This window comes from Neovison vison, chromosome 7, assembly GCF_020171115.1.
Source record: "Neovison vison isolate M4711 chromosome 7, ASM_NN_V1, whole genome shotgun sequence".
Classification (NCBI taxonomy): Eukaryota; Metazoa; Chordata; class Mammalia; order Carnivora; family Mustelidae; genus Neogale; species Neogale vison.
This window is the reverse complement of record NC_058097.1, coordinates 119,434,832-119,447,732: the sequence shown is the minus strand read 5'-3', so window position 1 is coordinate 119,447,732 and position 12,901 is coordinate 119,434,832. Positions and strand designations below refer to the sequence as shown.

General features: G+C 42.9%; 1 non-coding gene across 1 annotated transcript; it reads right to left on the bottom strand.

Annotated features, from left to right (window-relative positions):
• Positions 1-806: 806 nt before the first annotated feature.
• On the bottom strand, positions 807-913 carry LOC122914788. Its single transcript, XR_006385866.1, has one exon. It is a non-coding gene; the product is annotated as a U6 spliceosomal RNA (small nuclear RNA).
• Positions 914-12,901: the final 11,988 nt, after the last annotated feature.

Sequence of the window (12,901 nt, the reverse complement as noted above, 5' to 3'; positions counted from 1 at the left end):
CTTCTTTTTGTAAATAAAGTTTTATTGGAACACAGCCATGCTCATTTATCCACATATTATCTATGGCTGCTTTCACACTACAAAGACAGGGTTGGACTGCAAGGGCTGAAATATTTACTGTCTGGCTCTTTACAGAAAATTACCCACCCCTGCTCCAAAAGCAAGCATAGATAAACTGAACCGTTGCAGTTCAAGTTCTCCAAGAAGTAGACTCTGAGAAAGAGTTTAGGGTTCAGGATGTTAAATAGGGAATGCCTCTGGGATCCACACCTCTGGAAGGGAGAGAAAGGAAGTGGCAGTGGGCACAGGGAGAAGTCTGGCTGCGATGCTAGTCCAATAGCCTCAGCTGACTCCATGGGACATGCTGGAGCAAATAACCCCTCAGAGTTGGCCTCCAATGGGTCCAAAAAAGCTGCACTTTTACCCTCTGCCTCAGTCGGTTATTGGAAGTGGGCAAACCCCTGGAATGCGTGCCCATGGGTGAGGCAACTCCCAAAGGGGCTGAGTGCTGGAGGCTGTCTTCTGACATCACTCCCAGAACCAAGGGCAACAAATCCTCCCTTGCATCTCCATGCCCAGCACAGCCACCCAAGCTTGTTTGCTTGCTTTTTTTTTTTTAAGATTTTATTTATTTATTTGACAGAAAGAGATCACAGGTAGACAGAGAGGCAGGCAGAGAGAGAGAGAGGAAAGCAGGCTCCCTGCTGAGCAGAGAGCCCGATGCGGGACTCGATCCCAGAACCCCGAGATCATGACCTGAGCCGAAGGCAGCGGCTTAACCCACTGAGCCACCCAGGCGCCCCTTTTTTAATATGGAATGCATCACAAATTTATGTGTTATCCTTATGCAGGGGCCATGTTAATCTTCTCTGCATCATTCCAATTTTAGTAAATGTGCTGTTGAAGCGAGCACCACCAGAGCTTTTTTAAAGTTTTCCTCCACCACCTTCCAGAAGTGCCCCCCACCTCTACACCAGGGAGTCAGCTATCTCCTGAACCCCCTATGGAAGTGGTGGGTGGCATCAGTGGGATACAAAGTCAAAGTGGACACAGGGTGCCACTTTTAACTTAACAATTAAAATATCACCTAAAATTTATTCCCAGTAATATTCTAAAAATATTTTTATGTCCGTAAGCTTTATTGGACATCACAGAGAAACAGGCTATGCATCTATAAATGCCATTCTCAGGAAAAGTGACTTCCTATCAGAATAACACTCAGATTTTTTTATAGAATGATGAGATCTAAGATATATAATGTATATAAGATATAAAATGTCTTATATTAAAAAATAAAAAATGAGATAAGGTAGGAAATGTCACTGCTTATTAGTGCAATAACACAAGAAGAAGAGATTTTGAGTCTACAAACCTAGGTTCAGTTCTCCTCCTGCCATTTACTCTGGACAATCTCTTTACCCTCCCAATGTACTTTGTTGTCTGTAAGATGGGACCCTGATACTCCACACCTCACAGTGTTCTCACAGAATCAGAAGAAATTATATATGTGAACCAGTGATGACATCTGGAAAGTCCTCAAAAAATTTTTTTTGTCTATCTTCTGAAGCACCTCCTTAATCGCTATCTTGAAGTTCTATTCAAATGTTTAATTGCTTTAGTTCTTCTTTTTTGTAGTTCTTCTCTGGTCTTACCAAGTATACCATCAATATTTTGTCATATACAGAACAGGTATTTTAAAATATGTTTTATTACCTCTTAGTCTACCTACATATATAAATATACATGCCCACCTGTATATATACATACAAATATCAGCCCCATTTGATATTTCCTTCCCAGACAAATATCCCAGAGAATAGATAGGCATTGATAGTCACAACTTTTGGCAAAGGATGCTGGAGAAAATATCAGTGAACATTCAAAGTCCTACCTCTTCATAGCCCTGCCCCCACTGACATCGCATGAGGTCTCAGCAACCCCTGGGAGCCGAGTGAATGGGCTAGCATACTGAAGTTTTGTCCCACCCTGTTTTCCTGAGCTATAAGTGGCCAGGGATACTATAGTAAGATCTAGGGCTTAACTCTATTCTGTCTTGGGTCACCATTGGCACACCTGTTCGTGAATGAGTCATTTTCCTTTCTGCATTTCTTCTTCTCTCTCTCAGGCTAACTCTTCACTCCATGAATGAACATAATAATATATATCACTTGTATCTTGGGTTGCATTAGCCAAGAGGGAGAGAATACCATAGTAATAGGATAACCAGCATTACTCACATTCTGCCCACTTCCATTTAATCTGTCAAAATCTCCATTTATCATGAAAAGTCCCACATAACAGTTATGGGAGTTCATAGAAAGTGCTTACTCACTACAGTATTCCCCAGCTCTCTCAGCTACTATGGGGTTCCTTCATTTTCTTTCTTTTCTGCTCTAAGTCCGTAAAGCTCCATGAAGATGCCTTGGCTCTGCTCGTGAATATCTGGTGAAGTCCTTCTGGGCCAATGTCAACAACAGGGGATGGATGCCAGTGATGCTGCAGTCCAACCTGAGGAAAACAATTCCCTACAACCTGTTACCAAAGCAGGACTGTCTGCTCCTCCTCAGTCTCTTAAGACTTTTATCCCAGCTCTCTTTCAGTTTCATATCCTTCATTGTCTTTCAGCTGCCATCCCCTCTCCTCTCTCCTTAACAATCAGGGGAAGCTCCTACAGTGGAAGGGATTGGCCCTAGACAACTTTCGAGTTTCAGACTCCATCCACTCCAAAGAACCAACCTTCTCACAGACACCTGCACACCATCAGTGGGCCAGGCATGCACACCCAGGCTCCAGCTTCCCTCATAAGAACTCTAGGTCCTTGCCGCCACACATGCCCACCCAATTGACAAACATTTATTAACTACACAGGCAGGCCCAGAGTCAGACAGTACATAACTGAAACCCTAAAGGGGCATGTCTTTATACTTTTTGGGACCTCTTCCTTTACCTAGGCATTCAATCATTCGACAAGGATATTTCGCAGCTACTGTGAAAGAGATATTAAGCTCTGTGTGGTCAAAGATGAATAGAACACAGTAGCTGTTGCCTTCACTGGGCTTATAACCTAGTAGCAGATATAGGAAGTTCACAAAAACCATAATACAAAACAAAAAACAACAAGTGTTATAGGAGGGGTACAAAATGTTTCTAGTATTCAGAAAAAGAAGAGTGCATTTATTAAGCACTTTCTATTGTCAAGCATATCTAAACCCCAGAGAGTGAAGGAGGGACAGAGAATAGTGTGTACATATGAGTATATTTACAATATGCATATTATAAATCATAATAGTGTATATATATTTCCCATTTGAAGTTTATTATACCCCATTTTACAGGTGAACATCTCCATCTCAAAGTGATTCAGTAACTTGTTCAGAAAAGGATCTCTCTCAATGGGAACATCTGGATAGTTTCAATAAAAGAAGTATCATCTCAACTGATTCTTAAAGGTTTGGTGGAATTTTAATTCATATGTATGATCTTTAGTACAAAAGTAATGCATTTTCATTGTGGAGATTTTAAAAATATGGAAAAGCACAAACATGCAAGTTTAAAAAAAAAAAAAGCCCAGAAGTGCTCCACATCACTTGGCATCAGGGAAATACAAATCAAAACCACAATGAGATACCACCTCACACCAGTCAGAACAGCTGAAATTAGCAAGTCAGGAAATGACAGGTGTTGGTGAGGTTGCAGAGAAGAGGAACCCTCCTACACTGTTGGTGGGAATGCAAGCTGGCACAGCCACTCTGGAAAACAGCATGGAGGTTCCTCAAAAAGTTGAAAATAGAGCTACCCTATGACCCAACAATTGCACTACTGGGTATTTACCCTAAAGATACAAATGTAGTAAAAAAAAAAAAAAAGATATAAATGTAGTGATCCGAAGGGGCACATGCACCCAAATATTTACAGTATCAATGTCCACAATAGCCAAACTGTGGAAAAAACCTAGAAGTCCATCAGCAGATGAATGGATAAAGAAGATGTGGTGTAGGGGGGACAAGATGGCGGGGTACTAGGAAGAGGCGTCTTTTCAGCTGGTACCCCAAAGTGAGCTGATTACCTACCAAAGAACTCTGATCACCCATGAAATCAGCCTGAGATCAGAATTATACACGTCTGGATCTCTACAGGGGCAGAAGACGCCAGTGAGCAGGTAAAGCGGAATGGGAACAGCGGACTGATATCGGAAGATAAACAAAAGGGGGAGGGAGCCACCAGAGGCGACCGGTGCAAAAGTAATACCCCGATACGAGCGAGAGTGCCCTGCGTCTGGGGACCAGCATTAACTCGGAGACTGGTTGAAAGCACTCCAAAAGAGCAAAGGATCGCGGGGGCAAACTGTGGGAATCGGGGCGGCTAGGGACAGGGGCTTGAGTCCCCGGTCCCAGACGGCCTCCCCGGCGCGGAGGCAGAGAGAGTGCGGCGGGGAAACCGGCTCCTGGTCCCTAAGCCGCCAGCGTGCCCCAGAGCGCGGGGTTCCGGCTCCTGTGAGGGGATGGGAGCCGGTCTGCAGAACGCGCGCTAGCCCTACCACAAAGCTTGAGATGCGCGTGCACGTCGCTCCAGCTCTCCTGGGTTTCTAAGGCCCTGGGGCCCTTCTTGACCCGGGCCATTGTTTCAAAGTCTAAGCCTCGCGCCCGCGAAACTCTTCCCCGGACAGAGGCGCGCAAAAGCCCAGCCTGCGGCTTACGGACCAGCGCCCCGTTCTCAGTGCCCCAGACGCGCGCCCGACCCACAGCCGCCTCTGAAAAGAGGTGCGCGCAAGCCTGGCACTCCCAGCCCCGGCCAGCGGCAAAATCTCAGTGTGCGATCGCTGCTTGGAACCTCTCTGGCGGTCAGGAGCTCCCAGACAGCCGCCACTGCCTTGGCTTTGGGGATGAGCAAAAGATCCTGCGCCCCCAGGGTCTTTAACTTGGAACCTGCACTGCCAGCATCCAAGGGGGAATTTATTCAGCTTCTGCACCCAGACTGAGGCTTCTGAGACGGAGATCAGGAAGTGTTCCAGGGTGCACCTTGACTGCACCAGAGTTGATACACCCAGCTACATCTGTTCAGTCTTCTCCCACCAAAATGACTAGGAGGAGGAATGCCCAACAGAAGAAAAATACAGAGGATGGACCTTCCGCAACAGAGCTAACGGCTATCAACATAGACAATATGTCGGAAAGAGAATTCAGGCTAACAATTATCCAGGCAATAGCTAGGTTGGAGAAAGCCATGGATGACCAAACAGAATTGATTAGAGCCGAACTGAAAGCGACCAGACAGGATGTTCACAATGTTAGGGCGGAGCTTAAAGCTACCAGGGAGGAGGTCCACAATGCTCTCAATGAGTTCCAATCCAATCTAAACTCTCTCAAAGCTAGGGTAACTGAGACAGAAGATAGAATTAGTGATCTGGAAGACAAACAGATAGAGAGAAAGGATCAGGAGGAAGCCTGGAACAAACAGCTTAGATCCCACGAAAGCAGAATTAGGGAAATAAGTGATGCCATGAAGCGTTCCAACGTCAGAATTATTGGAATTCCTGAAGGGGAGGAGAAAGAAAGAAGTCTAGAAGATGTCGTGGAACAAGTCCTTCATGAAAACTTTCCGAATCTCGCGAATGAAACCAGCGTTCATGTACTAGAGGCTGAACGGTCTCCACCCAAGATTATACATTCCAAAAAAACATCACGACACCTGATAGTCAAATTGAGAAATTATAATTGTAGGTATAATCTCTTGAAAGCTGCCAGGGCAAAGAGGCTCCTTACTTACAGAGGGAAGCCCATCAGAATAACGTCAGACCTGTCCACAGAGACCTGGCAAGCCAGAAGAGGCTGGCAAGATATATTCAGGGCACTAAATGAGAAGAACATGCAGCCAAGAATACTTTATCCAGCAAGACTGACACTCAAAATGGATGGAGAGATAAAGAGTTTCCAAGACCGGCAAGACTTAAAAGACTATGCAACCACCAAGCCGATACTGCAGGAAATATTAAGGGGGGTTCTATAAAAGAGGAAAAATCCCAAGAATAGCATTGAACAGAAATATAGAGACAGTCTACAGAAAGAAAGACTTCAAAGGTAACTCGATGTCAATAAAAACGTATCTATCAATAATCACTCTCAATGTGAATGGCCTCAATGCACCCATAAAACGGCACAGGGTTGCAGATTGGATAAAACGACAGGACCCATCCATATGCTGTCTACAAGAGACCCATTTTGAACCTAAAGATACACGCAGACTGAAAGTGAAGGGGTGGAGAAGCATCTTTCATGCCAATGGGACTCAAAAGAAGGCTGGGGTAGCGATTCTCATATCAGATAAATTAGACTTCAAACTAAAGACTGTAGTCAGAGATACAGAAGGACACTACATAATCCTTAAAGGGACTATCCACCAAGATGATCTAACAATTGTAAATATCTATGCTCCCAATATGGGAGCAGCCAATTACTTAAGAAAACTGTTAATCAAGATAAAGAGTCATATTGATATGAATACACTAATCGTAGGTGATCTTAACACGCCTCTTTCAGAATTAGACAGATCATCGAAGCAGAAAATCAATAAAGAAACAAGAGCATTGAACGACACATTGGACCAGATGGACCTCATAGATATATACAGAACATTCCACCCTAAAACAGCAGAATACTCATTCTTCTCAAGTGCACACGGAACCTTCTCCAGAATAGACCACATACTGGGTCACAAATCAGGACTCAGCCGATACCAAAAGACTGAGATTATTCCCTGCATATTCTCAGATCACAATGCTTTGAAACTGGAGCTCAATCACAAGGAAAAGTTCCGAAGGAACTCAAACACCTGGAAGCTAAAGACCACCTTGCTTAAGAATGCTTGGATCAACCAGGAGATCAAAGAAGAACTGAAACAATTCATGGAAACCAATGAGAATGAAGACACTTCGGTCCAAAACCTATGGGATACAGCAAAGGCGGTCCTAAGGGGAAAATATATAGCCATCCAAGCCTTGCTCAAAAAAATTGAAAAATCCAGAACACACCAGCTGTCTCTACACCTTAAAGAACTGGAGGATCAACAACAAATCAAACCAACTCCACACATAAGAAGGGAAATCATCAAGATTAGAGCTGAGATCAATGAGGGAGAAACCAGAGATACAGTAGAACGTATCAATGAAACTAGAAGCTGGTTTTTTGAAAGAATCAATAAGATCGATAAGCCACTGGCTACACTAATCCAAAAGAAAAGAGAGAAATCCCAAATTCATAAAATTATGAATGAAAGGGGAGAGATCACAACTAACACCAAGGAAGTAGAAACAATCATCAGAAGTTACTACGAACAGTTATATGCCAATAAGCTTAGCAACCTTGATGAAATGGATGCATTCCTGGAAAAATATAAACTACCAAAATTGAACCAGGAAGAAATCGACAACCTGAATAGACCGATATCTAATAACGAGATTGAAGCAGTGATCAAAAATCTCCCAAAAAACAAGAGCCCAGGACCTGACGGATTCCCTGGGGAATTCTACCAAACCTTCCAAGAAGAAATAACCCCTATTCTCCTGAAGCTGTTTCAAAAAATTGAAGCAGAAGGAAAACTTCCAGACTCTTTCTATGAAGCCAGCATTACCCTGATCCCCAAACCAGGCAAGGACCATACCAAAAAGGAGAATTTCAGACCAATATCACTGATGAATATGGATGCTAAGATTCTCAACAAGATCCTAGCCAACAGGATCCAACAACACATTAAAAAGATTATCCACCATGATCAGGTGGGATTCATCCCTGGGCTACAAGGATGGTTCAACATTCGTAAATCAATCAATGTGATACAACAAATTAATAGGAGAAGAGAGAAGAACCACATGGTCCTCTCAATTGATGCAGAAAAAGCATTTGACAAAATCCAACATCCGTTCCTGATTAAAACGCTTCAAAGTATAGGGATAGAGGGAACATTCCTGAACCTCATCAAATCTATCTATGAAAGACCCACAGCAAATATCATCCTCAATGGGAAAAAGCTTGCAGCCTTCCCGTTGAGATCAGGAACAAGACAAGGATGCCCACTTTCACCACTCTTGTTCAACATAGTATTAGAAGTCCTAGCAACAGCAATCAGACAACAGAGAGAAATAAAAGGTATCCAAATTGGTAATGAAGAAGTCAAACTCTCTCTCTTCGCAGATGACATGATTCTTTATATGGAAAACCCAAAAGACTCCACCCCCAAACTACTAGAACTCATACAGCAATTCAGCAGCGTGGCAGGATACAAAGTCAATGTGCAGAAATCAGTGGCTTTCTTATACACTAACAAGGAAAATACAGAAAGGGAAATTAGAGAATCGATTCCATTTACTATAGCACCAAGAACCATAAGATACCTGGGAATAAACCTAACTAAAGAGGTAAAGGATCTATACTTGAGGAACTATAGAACACTCATGAAAGAAATTGAAGAAGACACAAAAAGATGGAAGACCATTCCATGCTCTTGGATCGGAAGAATAAACATTGTTAAAATGTCTATACTGCCTAGAGCAATCTATACTTTTAATGCCATTCCGATCAAAATTCCACCGGCATTCTTCAAAGAGCTGGAGCAAATAATCCAAAAATTTGTATGGAATCAGAAGAGACCCCGAATCGCTAAGGAAACGTTGAAAAACAAAAATAAAGCTGGCGGCATCACCTTACCTGATTTCAAGCTTTATTACAAAGCTGTGATCACCAAGACAGCATGGTACTGGCATAAAAACAGACACATAGACCAGTGGAACAGAGTAGAGAGCCCTGATATGGACCCTCAACTCTATGGTCAATTAATCTTCGACAAAACAGGAAAAAATATACAGTGGAAAAAAGACAGTCTCTTCAATAAATGGTGCTGGGAAAACTGGACAGCTATATGTAGAAGAATGAAACTCGACCATTCTCTTACACCGTACACAAAGATCAACTCAAAATGGATAAAAGACCTCAACGTGAGACAGGAATCTATCAGAATCTTAGAGGAGAACATAGGCAGTAATCTCTTCGATATCAGCCACAGCAACTTCTTTCAAGATACGTCTCCAAAGGCAAAGGAAACAAAAGCGAAAATAGACTTCTGGGACTTCATCAAAATCAAAAGCTTCTGCACAGCAAAGGAAACAGTCAAAAAAACAAAGAGGCAACCCACGGAATGGGAGAAGATATTTGCAAATGACAGTACAGACAAAAGGTTGATATCCAGGATCTATAATGAACTCCTCAAACTCAACCCACACGAAACAGACAAACACATCAAAAAATGGGCAGAAGATATGAACAGACACTTCTCCAATCAAGAAATACAAATGGCTATCAGACACATGAAAAAATGCTCATCATCATTAGCCCTCAGGGAGATTCAAATTAAAACCACATTGAGATATCACCTTACACCAGTTAGAATGGCCAAAATTAACAAAACAGGAAACAACATGTGTTGGAGAGGATGTGGAGAAAGGGGAACCCTCTTACACTGTTGGTGGGAATGCAAGTTGGTGCAGCCTCTTTGGAGAACAGTGTGGAGATTCCTCAAGAAATTAAAAATAGAGCTTCCCTACGACCCTGCCATTGCACTCCTGGGTATTTACCCCAAAGACACAGATGTCGTGAAAAGAAGGGCCATCTGTACCCCAATGTTTATAGCAGCAATGGCCACAGTCGCCAAACTATGGAAAGAACCAAGATGCCCTTCAACGGATGAATGGATAAGGAAGATGTGGTCCATATACACTATGGAGTATTATGCCTCCATCAGAAAGGACGAATATCCAACTTTTGTAGCAACATGGACGGGACTGGAAGAGATTATGCTGAGTGAAATCAGTCAAGCAGAGAGAGTCAATTATCATATGGTTTCACTCATTTGTGGAGCATAACCAATAGCATGGAGGACAAGGGGCGTTAGAGAGTAGTAGGGAATTTGGGTAAATTGGAAGGGGAGGTGAACCATGAGAGACTATGGACTCTGAAAAACAGTCTGAGGGGTTTGAAGTGGCGGGGGGGTGGGAGGTTGGGGTACCAGGTGGTGGGTATTATAGAGGGCACAGCTTGCATGGAGCACTGGGTGTGGTGAAAAAATAATGAATACTGTTTTTCTGAAAATAAATAAATTGGGAAAAAAAAAAAAAAAAAAAAAAAAAAAAAAAAAAAAAGAAGATGTGGTGTATATATGCAATGGAATACTATGCAGCCATCAAAAATTGAAATCTTGCCATTTGCGATGACATGGATGGCACCAGAGGATATTATGCTGAGCAAAATAAGTCAATCAGAGAAAGACAATTATTATATGATCTCCCTGATATGAGGAATTTAAGAGGCAAAGTTTGGGGCTTGGGGGTAGGGAAGGAAAAAAATGAAACAAGATGGGATCGGGAGGGAGACAAACCATAAGAAACTCTTAATCTCACAAAAACAAACTGAGGGTTGCCAGGGGGAGGGGAGTATGGAGAGGCAGTTGGGTTATGGACATTGGGGAAGGTATGTGCTATGGTGAGTTCTGTGAAGTGTAAGCCTGATGATTCACAGACCTATACCCCTGGGGCTAATAATACATTATATTTTAATTAAAAAAAAAAAAAGTCCGTAAGTCCCACCACCTCAATATAAATACACCATCAACATTTTGGTGCATATCCTTATAAACATTTCTCTACTAATCACCACATCTAAAAGACCAATTGGGACTATACAGTTTATTCACCTGCATTTTTATAAATGACATTCCACCTTATCCTCACAATAGCCCTAAAGTAAGGAGTGTTATCAATCCCATTTTATAAGAATAGCTTGAGAGACAGAGAGTTTAGGTTATCCAAGTCATGAGACAGAGCCAAAATGCACATCCCAAATGTCTTTCTCCAGAATCCATACTTAGCTTCCACCAGCTGCCTCCAGCCCATGAGCTGTGCCATGGAGATGGCAGGGCATTGAGAGAAAAGGTAGAAATCACTGGGAGGGATTAGCCTTAAAGAATTAGGATTCCAGCATCCAGACCCCAGCTGTATCCTGCCCCACAGACAAAGAAATGCAACCCTGTAGACAACAGAAGAGGGTCTTTGAGACAAAGAAGGAACAGTGGGCACATTTCTTCTTGGTACTGTTGGGATCCTTGATTGAGATTTGGTGACTTCTTCTATCTAGGGCATAAAGGATGGGAGAAATTTTTAAATGACTCTACTTTTTCTAGCCTGAGTAGTTGGAAGAAGGCTGGTCCCATAAATAACACCAATTTTATAGCCTGTTTAATAATACATGTAACCTTCTACTAAGCAAAAACTAGTCCCTCAATTTAGACTCACCCCAAACTCAGGACTCTATGCACTGTGTGATCCAGTGAGGTCTCATCAAATCTATAATCCAGATCACTAAGGAGACCTGGCCCTGGCTAAATCTCTCATGAGAGCCAGGCTGGGGGCTGGAGCACTTCATCTGTGCAAGTCCCAGCTTCCCAGCACTGTGCTTTCCCATAGTGGCTTCTCTTTAACAGCTAGGCATCTGGAATAGGCACCAGATTAAAATGTGGTCAAGCAGGATGGTTCCCTCCCCAATCCACACCAAGTGGACTTTGGTTCTGCCCTAGCAGGGATGGGAAAAACAAGATTTCACCAAAAGAAAAGAAGAAATCAAAACATAAAATGTACCTCTTCCCTGGGCTGCATGTTCCTGGTTTGACTTATATCACTTACATAACAGTGATATTATATTTTGGACCAGCACAGAGAGTTTCAGGCAAGGCCAGAAATGCCAGCCTGGGATTTGGTCCCCTAGAGTGCTGACACCAAAAGAAAGGGAGGGAACATGGCTGTGTGGGAGTCAGGAATGTTTCTTCTGATTCCAGCATCCAGACCCCAGACGCACCCTGCCCCACAGACAAGGAAATGCAACCCTGTAGACAACAGTAGAAGGGGGACTTTGAGACAAAGAAGGAAGAGTGGGCACATTTCTGGTTGGGACCATCGGGAATCCTTGAACCCTTTGCAGGTCTGGCTGACAGTTCATCTTCGAAGGAAAAAACAGTGATTCACTGGACAGAGTTCTGGTTCAACTACTGGCTGAATACACAGCACCCAACTCCACCATCCACAGCTGCCAAGCCCAAGATAATTTATTTTGTTTATTTTTTCTATCAGGTTTTCTAAAAGGTTTTCAGGTTATCAGGTTTTCTATCAGGTTTTCTTGCCACACTCCAGAAATTTACCCTCAGGGAGCTAATTTTTACATAATTGTTAGTTTGTTTCCTTTCTCTTTCTCTCTTTCTTGCTCTTTCTTCCTTTCTTTCTTTAAATCAAAGTTGCTCTCCAGGGGCGCCTGGGTGGCTCAGTGGGTTAAGCCGCTGCCTTGGGCTCAGGTCATGATCTCAGGGTCCTGGGATCGAGTCCCACATCGGGCTCTCTGCTCAGCGGGGAGCCTACTTCCCTCTCTCTCTGCCTGCCTCTCCATCTACTTGTGATTTCTCTCTGTCAAATAAATACATAAAATCTTTTAAAAAAAAAAGTTGCTCTCCATTTCTGGATGATATTTGATGACCTGCTTCAGTAGAAAACATTAACTTTGCCCTCTTTGACTCTGAAAACTTGGCAACAGAGTCAAATTCTCTCTAGGTCTCTCTAGTGTGAAACTTCCTGTAATCCTTTTCCCTAACACATACCACAAATCACTCACACAGATGCTTCGGAGAGAAGGCCAGGCCCTTACAAATATCCTACATAAAGCCTTCTTCAGTCCTGTTTCTTCTAAATGTTTTCAGTTTCTGATCCCCCTTTGCTCTTTCCTCTACATTCTATCACATTGAATCAAACCAGTGTGTCCTCTACTACATACTGGGACATATAAGTGCCCAATACGTATTGATAGGAGTAATTTGA